The sequence below is a fragment of the Rhinolophus sinicus genome, chromosome 16 (assembly GCF_057876585.1).
Source record: "Rhinolophus sinicus isolate RSI-liver-muscle chromosome 16, RSI-T2T, whole genome shotgun sequence".
NCBI classification, from domain to species: domain Eukaryota; kingdom Metazoa; phylum Chordata; class Mammalia; order Chiroptera; family Rhinolophidae; genus Rhinolophus; species Rhinolophus sinicus.
The window spans coordinates 6,581,290-6,588,257 of NC_142516.1; the positions used below are offsets into that span (position 1 = coordinate 6,581,290).

Consider the following 6,968-nt stretch of genomic DNA (forward strand, 5'->3'; position numbering starts at 1 on the left):
AAGAGAACCGAGGTTATCTAGTCTTAACAGTTCCTATCTAGATGTGCTCCCTGGCCACGTCATCCCCCTCCCTTTGGGTCTGTTTCCCCACTTTTCAAATAAAGTAATAATACTGAATATACTTTTTAACACTAACCGTCTCGATGAATTAACTGAGATTTCCAGGACTAGGTGATTCCTAAATCTCCTTCCCTTCAGTAATAAAATAGCATGATGTGATGAAATCATCAGAAAGAAGAAAGAACTCAAGGTACAAAAGATCTGACTCGGGCCTAGGTTACTGGTCCACTTCCTCTACAAAATACCATTTCCTGTATAAAACCAGTACAAGAGGAATATGCAAAAAAGGTGGGAGGGAGGTACCAGCGCAGCTGCGTTCCTCCTGCATTCCTGGAGTCAGCATTTGCCGTCAGGGTGCTGCATTCTTCTACCTACACCCACCACAGCTGACAGGCCTCGGCAGACCCAGCTGCACAACTAGTGGAGTCCTCGCATAGCCCACGAAGGGAGGACTAGTGAGGAGGCAGGCCTCATGCCTGCTGTCCTTAGTGCAGGTTCAGCGATGACAGCGCTATTCCTAACAGCCACTTCTCAGGGTGCGCAGTGGGCCCCTCCCTTTGAGATGAAGGCAGGTAAGGAAAAGGAGAGAAAATTCTAACCCAGGGAACCAAAAAATATGCTTAAAAGACAGCTCTCCCCACCTAAACCTGTTCATCAGATGGCTTGGAGCGCTCATATTAGAGCCTGTCGACAGATGACACTTCCCCAGTTATTAGATTACTAAACAACACACAGCCACAGACCAAAAGCGTGTCAGAGAATGTTACTGAGCTGCTGGTTAAGGCTAAGAACTGCTTCACACCTGCCCAGTACAGAGCAAATTCTCCTTTGGAGTCTGTGTCTCTCCTCTAGGTCCCTGGGTAACAGCTAGCACACTTTGAGGGTCCCTTTGAGTAATTACTGGCCCAGTTACTAAAAAAGGCTTATTGTTAATTTCCTGCACAGAGGCCCTTACTGCAGCACAATTCCCCCCCCCCCACAGCACATTTTTCAAATTTTGACTTCAATTTAACCTTTCAAAATCTAAGACATTAATTGTAACAAAAGGGAAGAGAAATGACTAGTTTGTGGAGTTGGAACCTTGGCTCAATGGTTTCATACAGCTGAGTGTTCCCACTGCTGGTCTTAAGAATTTTGTTTCTTGGCTGCAAGACACCCCCACCCTGCCATCTTTGATACATTCTGTTTTAGTAAAGTCCAATTGCTATGACGACGCAATTTCTCAACACATTATGAAAATACTTCATATGGTCTCTCTTCTATTCCTCCCTAACAGCCATGATATTAAGTTTTTCTAAAATACCATGACGAAGACAGAACAAAGGGCCTACAGATTTCAGGATCTATTATATAAAATAGATGTGATAAGGTGTTGCAGCAGTTCAAGCATCATCTCAACACAGCTTTCTGGTCTATTCAGGCGTTTAATTTAAAACATATTCAACCCTTAACCTTAACAAGCCCTTTATTTAAAATATATTGTATCTCAGTACATCAAAGAGACTTTTAAAAGCAATTTCTTTGGAAAGCATCTAATCAAATTCGCGAACGGCTTTCAAACAAAAGGCTGCTCTATCATTCAACACCGGCATGGCTGTGGAATTTTTGACAAATAATATACTGTCCTCGACTGGAAAGATCCGTTCTCCGGGAAAAAAAGAGGACCAGTAAATTACTTGATTTGGGTCTCACAAAAAACAAACGCCGCAGCTACCTGTTATTTACAAGCAAATCACGACTAAGTAGGAAAGAAATGTTTATTATAGGAAAGCAAAGGAGATGGCCAGCCGGCCTCGGACCTTTGCGTGTCCAGAGAAAAGGCCAAGAAAAGGCCAACCAAGATGAAATTAACATCAAAGAGCCCTTTACCCAAGCTCTAGGCGCTTCCTCCTTCAAGGGTTAAGCCAGCATTGCTCGTAGGGATTTAGGAAAAGGGACAAAAGTTGCTCCCCACCGAGGAAAGGGACTGGGGGCGGTGGGGGGAGCGCTCAGCCTGGAGGAGGGTGGTGACGATCCCGACAAGGGAGCCCCCGCCCCACCTGCCGCAATCGGATGGGACAGGGCGCGGCCGCCGCGAGGCTGGGGCGGGGGGGGACCCAGCGGCCTCGCCACCCCCTCCGCCCAGTCAATGACATTCCAGCCACCGGCGCCCAGACTCGGCCAGGCGGCTCCTCCACAGCCCACGCGCCATAAGCCGGTCGCGACCGGCTCGCCCGGCTCCCCGCCCGACGGAGGGAACGGCGAGGCCCGCCCGGCTCACCTGTCCGCGGCTGGCCCCGCCCCTCCCCGGGGGCGATCCGGCTACCCGCCCAGGGGTCGGCTGCTCTCGGGCCCCGCTTCCGCCCGCGCTCCCCCTCTCTCCCTCTCACCGGCTCCTGGGTGTGAGAGCAGTGATATATGGGGCTGGGGTGGGTGCTGAGGGACCGACGCGCCTTCGCGGCCTCCGCTCCTCGCAGTTCGCTCCGCAGCGGGTAGTGGCGGCGACGCGCGCGCCCCACCTCTTTTATAGGCGGCCACGCGCGTTCCGGCGGCGGGCGGGCGCGAGCGCGGGGGAAGTGCCCTCCCTGCGGCGCTAAGGGCGGGGGCGAAGGCCGGTGGAGCAAAGGGGGCGGAGCTCCCTCCCTCTCGCCTCCAGATCGCACGGCGAAAAAGGCCGAGCGTTCCCGACAGGAGCCGAAGCGGCGGTGCTGGGGAAGGGTCGATTGCAGGATCGCCGCGCGGGATGGAGAAGTCGGGCGCGCGCCAGAGATGGGGGTCGGTGGTGCAGTGGAGTCTCTGCCTCCGCCCGGGCGGGCCGAGTTGCTGCAGCCGCCCCGCCCTCCCCGCAGCTTGGATTCTCCAATCCTGCCCCTCCCCGCCCTGCACAGACTCTTCTGCACCCTGCCCCTCCACCCCTCCGCCCGTGGGAGCCCTTCCAGGACTGCAGCGAAGGGCGGGGCAGGATCCATCGCTGCAGCCCGGCTGGGATGCTGCGCGTCCCGGCCGGAAAAACGCCCAGTCTCAAAGAATGAGATCACCGTGTGCTTCTCTTCCTCCTGACCACTTTCCCTGGGAGAAGGCTGGAGCCAGGGACCTAAGTCAGTCTACGCTGGTGGGGGCTGGGGTCAGAAACCGAGGATGATTTGGGGGCTCCGGGTTTGAGGAGGTGGTAGGAAAAGGCCAAAACCCATCATAAAAAATAAAGTCGACTGATTTGGAATTTAAGTCTGTCGTTCTGGGATTTGGAGGGTTAGTAATTTCTTATATTCTCAACAAAAGCTTTCTCACAAGTCGCCAGTGGAATAGGATGCACCACTTGTATTTTCTAAACAAGATATGGTTCTTCCTGCCACAATCAATTGAACTTTCCTCATGTACCAAGCACTATGCTAAGCGTTTCATGTGTGACCTTTTTTTTTAAATCTTTGCAGTTATTTTATGACGTATTATTTCCCCACTTTACAGAAGAGCATTCTAACATGGAAGCTAGGTGTCTTGCCTGTGGTCAGGCAGCTAGCAAGAGGAAAAGCTAGGATTTGAATCAAGCAGTCAGAACCTTCTCTTAAACAGTATGCTATACTGCCTTCCCATAGGAAAGGGAAGCGTTGTGATGGTGGGTGCTGGGGTGCTGAGAAAAGAAAAATAAGATTTCTGGAATTTCTGTTCTTAACGGTCCTAGCAGTTCGAGGGCCTGGCTCTAAACTCGGTATCCAGAGCCCTGGCTTAGGACGCCCTTTCCCCACCCCCACTCGGGTGACAGCTGGGCCGCAGCCATTGGTAGTAACACCCAGATCGTTCCTGTGCAGTCAGGCAGACCGGGAGCTCTGCAGCTCAGGAAGGCGTCAGCCTCCCGGTTACCAAGCAGCCCTCCTCTTTAAATAAATATAAAGGCACTAGGCACTGCACCAGAACTTTGGCCCAGGCCCAGGCCCAGCCCTGAGCTCCCTGGTCCTCTGCAGTCTGGCTTCTTCCCTTGTGCCTGGGATCTGCAATTTGGGTTCTAAGCCACCCAGGCTGTAGCCATGATAATAAGGAAACCCACCCCCCTCCCTCATTCCATCCGGAGTGGAGAGGAAAGAAAACACCCCAGAAGCAGCTTTACAGAGTCTGGAGGAAAAACGTAGGAGCTAAGAGGTATTTCCTGCAATTTTCTGTGTAGAGAGAAAATAAGGCCAGTAACTCTTGTCCAGGCTGTGCACAGCTGATGGCGTCCACGGCCTCTTCTCTAGAAGGTAGCAGCAAGATGTTAAATCAAATACTCAGCTCTGGGTACAAAATGGCTAACACAATCAACTGTCCAAAATTTTCAAGTCCTGCTCCAGCAAAGAACAGTCTCTAGGCTGTGGGCAGGAGATACAGAAAGGGAGGCTTTTTCTTTGAAATCACTCTGGCCTCATAGCGAAATGGGGGTTTTGCTGCATGTGCTTGATGCAAAACAGATTGGAGATCTTAGAGAGAGCTTCTGTATTGATACAGCAACAAAAATCATATTCCTTGATTCTTTGATCTGAGACAAGACCAAAAACAGTATTCCAGACCTCTCCACCTCCCACTCACTCACCCACCCCATTCAGCATTTGGCACTGGAAATGAGACATTTAAAAAACTGTTCTTCTCATGTTCTATTGTTTGCCTGCCTCACCTCCCACCAATTTCACCATATGCCTAACACTCAGCTAGGTGTGGAGAGAGGGAGATGACAGAGCTCATAATCGCCCTCTTTGTTTTCTGAGAGACACTCATTCAGAAAAAAGAAAGAAAACCATCAAAATAATAACCAATCAACTTGTTTTCAGTCACAACTTTCCAGGTCTCCTGAAAAGCATGTGGGCAAGACTGAATTCTGAGCTCCTTTTTCTATTCCACCTGTTCTCTGAAGGTTTGATGTGCACCCAAAGCTTAGGCATCTAAGTAGTGCCAATACCTTTTCAAGTTGTTCAAGAGGTCAACCATTGGGAAATATACTAACTGTAATGATGTTTACATGTCCAGCCACGGAAAGTTGCTTGCTCACTCTCGCTGGGAGTCAGTCTCTCTCTCTCTCTCTCTCTCTCTCCCTCTCTCTCTCTCTCTCACACACACACAGCAAAGTTAACAAGCAAGCACCAGCACTTTCACTATTTTTCCTCCCAACTCATACCAGATGACATTCTGCACTGTCAGAGCTGACAAGGAACAGCACAGAGCTTCAGAACAGTGACTGGAAAAACCCTGAAGATATTCTGTCAAATGAAATAAACCAGACAAAAAACGACCAATTTTGTAGGTTCCATTTACATGAGGTCCCTAGAGTAGTCAAATTCACAGACAGAAGGTAGATTGGGGGTTGCCAGGGAGGTCTGGGGCTGAGGGGAAGGGGAAGTTAGTGTTTAATGGAGACAGAGTTTCAGTTTGGGAAGATGAAAAAGTTCTGGAGATGGATGGATGGTAGGGATGGTTACACGATATGAGTATACTTAATGCCACTTGGCTGTACACTTACAAATGGTGAAAATGGTCAATTTGTGTTAATGTATATTTTACCACAATTTAAAAACAAAGCAAAACACAGGGAGTGCTTCTGAAATCAGGGGCCACAATAAAGAGACCTGCTAGCTGCTGGGAACATGCTTTGACAGACTGGCTTGCTTAAAAGGAACGCGGGTGACAGCAAAGAGGTAAATTCCTCCCCTCACCCACCATGCTGATACTTTCTTGATGACCCTAACCTCCAAGTAAAGCATTTCAAAAAATGTATTCCCAGAAATGCTAGGCCCAAGAGAAGTGCTGGAAGTAGGAGTTCCACGTTCAGTTCGGGAGAAACACTGCAAACTCTCAGAGGTGAAAAATTCAAAGCAGCATAGTGAAGTGTGCCAGAGTCCTGCAAGAAAAAGTCCTTTTTTCTTTTCTTTAGAAGTGAAACATTTTAAGATGGAAGGTTTCAAAGATAAACCTAGTAAACAAAACGGCAAAATGAACCTCCATATACCCATCCCCACCTTCAACAATGACCAACGCTCTGCCATTCTTAGTTTATCTATTACTTCCCCTCGTTGACCTTTAATATAGGACAGAATTCCCAAACTTCTTTGACGGCTGAACTCTTTTTTAGAATCCAGCAGAAAAACTCTCTGGGAAAAGCTGCCCTAAATGAAATGGATCTGTCTTCTGAGCTCCCACAACTTTTAGCTCAAACTATCAAGCCTTCCAAGTCCATAAATCACATTCTCCATTGAATTAGAATTCTACTCTCCAAGTCACCTGTTTCCCTTTTAGTAGGAAGCATCTTGCAAAACCTGTTTAGTCAACTCTCCACCTTCTACAGGGTGACGGCTTCAAGGTAACCCTTCGTCACCACCATGGTGCTATTCTCAGGATTGTACGTCCTAGAGATTTATTTTGTCACATCATTAAACTGTAAGCATGGCTTTTCATTTGTTTTGTGGGGGGAGAGGATTCTCGTGTAATTTTGAAATAATTTCAGATTTACAGAAAAGTTACAGGAATAAAATGACATCCCATAGACCCTACACCCAGCTTCCCCAATTTATTAACATTTGACCACATTTGCTTTATTATTCCATGTATTCATATGTATATACTTACATATGTACACAGACACAAATACACAAATGTGTGTATATGCATTTTCCCCCCTTGAATCATGTGAGAATAAGTTGCAGACATCATGCCCACTTACCCCCGAGTATTTCATGTGTATTTCTGAAGAAGGACATTCATTTTTATAACCACAGTACAATAATCAAAGTAAGGAGATTAATGTTGACTAATACAATTATGCAACATACAGACTTGATTCAAGTTTTGTCATAGTCCCAATGTCCTTTATAAGACAAACACACAAATATATCTTTTTTTTGGTCCCGTTTCCAATCCAGGATCACATAACACACTTAGTGTAAATATCCTGAAGGACCCAAAAGAAAATT

At 47.9% G+C, this 6,968-nt stretch overlaps 1 protein-coding gene across 21 annotated transcripts in view; it reads right to left on the bottom strand.

Annotated features, from left to right (window-relative positions):
- SPTAN1 (spectrin alpha, non-erythrocytic 1) overlaps nt 1-2,587 on the bottom strand; it is a 58,453-nt gene extending 55,866 nt beyond the window's left edge. For 5 of the 21 annotated variants that reach the window (XM_074331128.2, XM_074331125.2, XM_019728751.3 and 2 more), the window contains exon 1: nt 2,430-2,587. The gene's annotated coding sequence lies outside the window, so the exon portion shown is untranslated. Of the gene's footprint in view, nt 1-2,320 lie in introns of all 21 variants that reach the window. The other 16 variants (XM_088792903.1, XM_074331124.2, XM_088792902.1 and 13 more) reach the window with 6 other exon arrangements.
- Nucleotides 2,588-6,968: the final 4,381 nt, after the last annotated feature.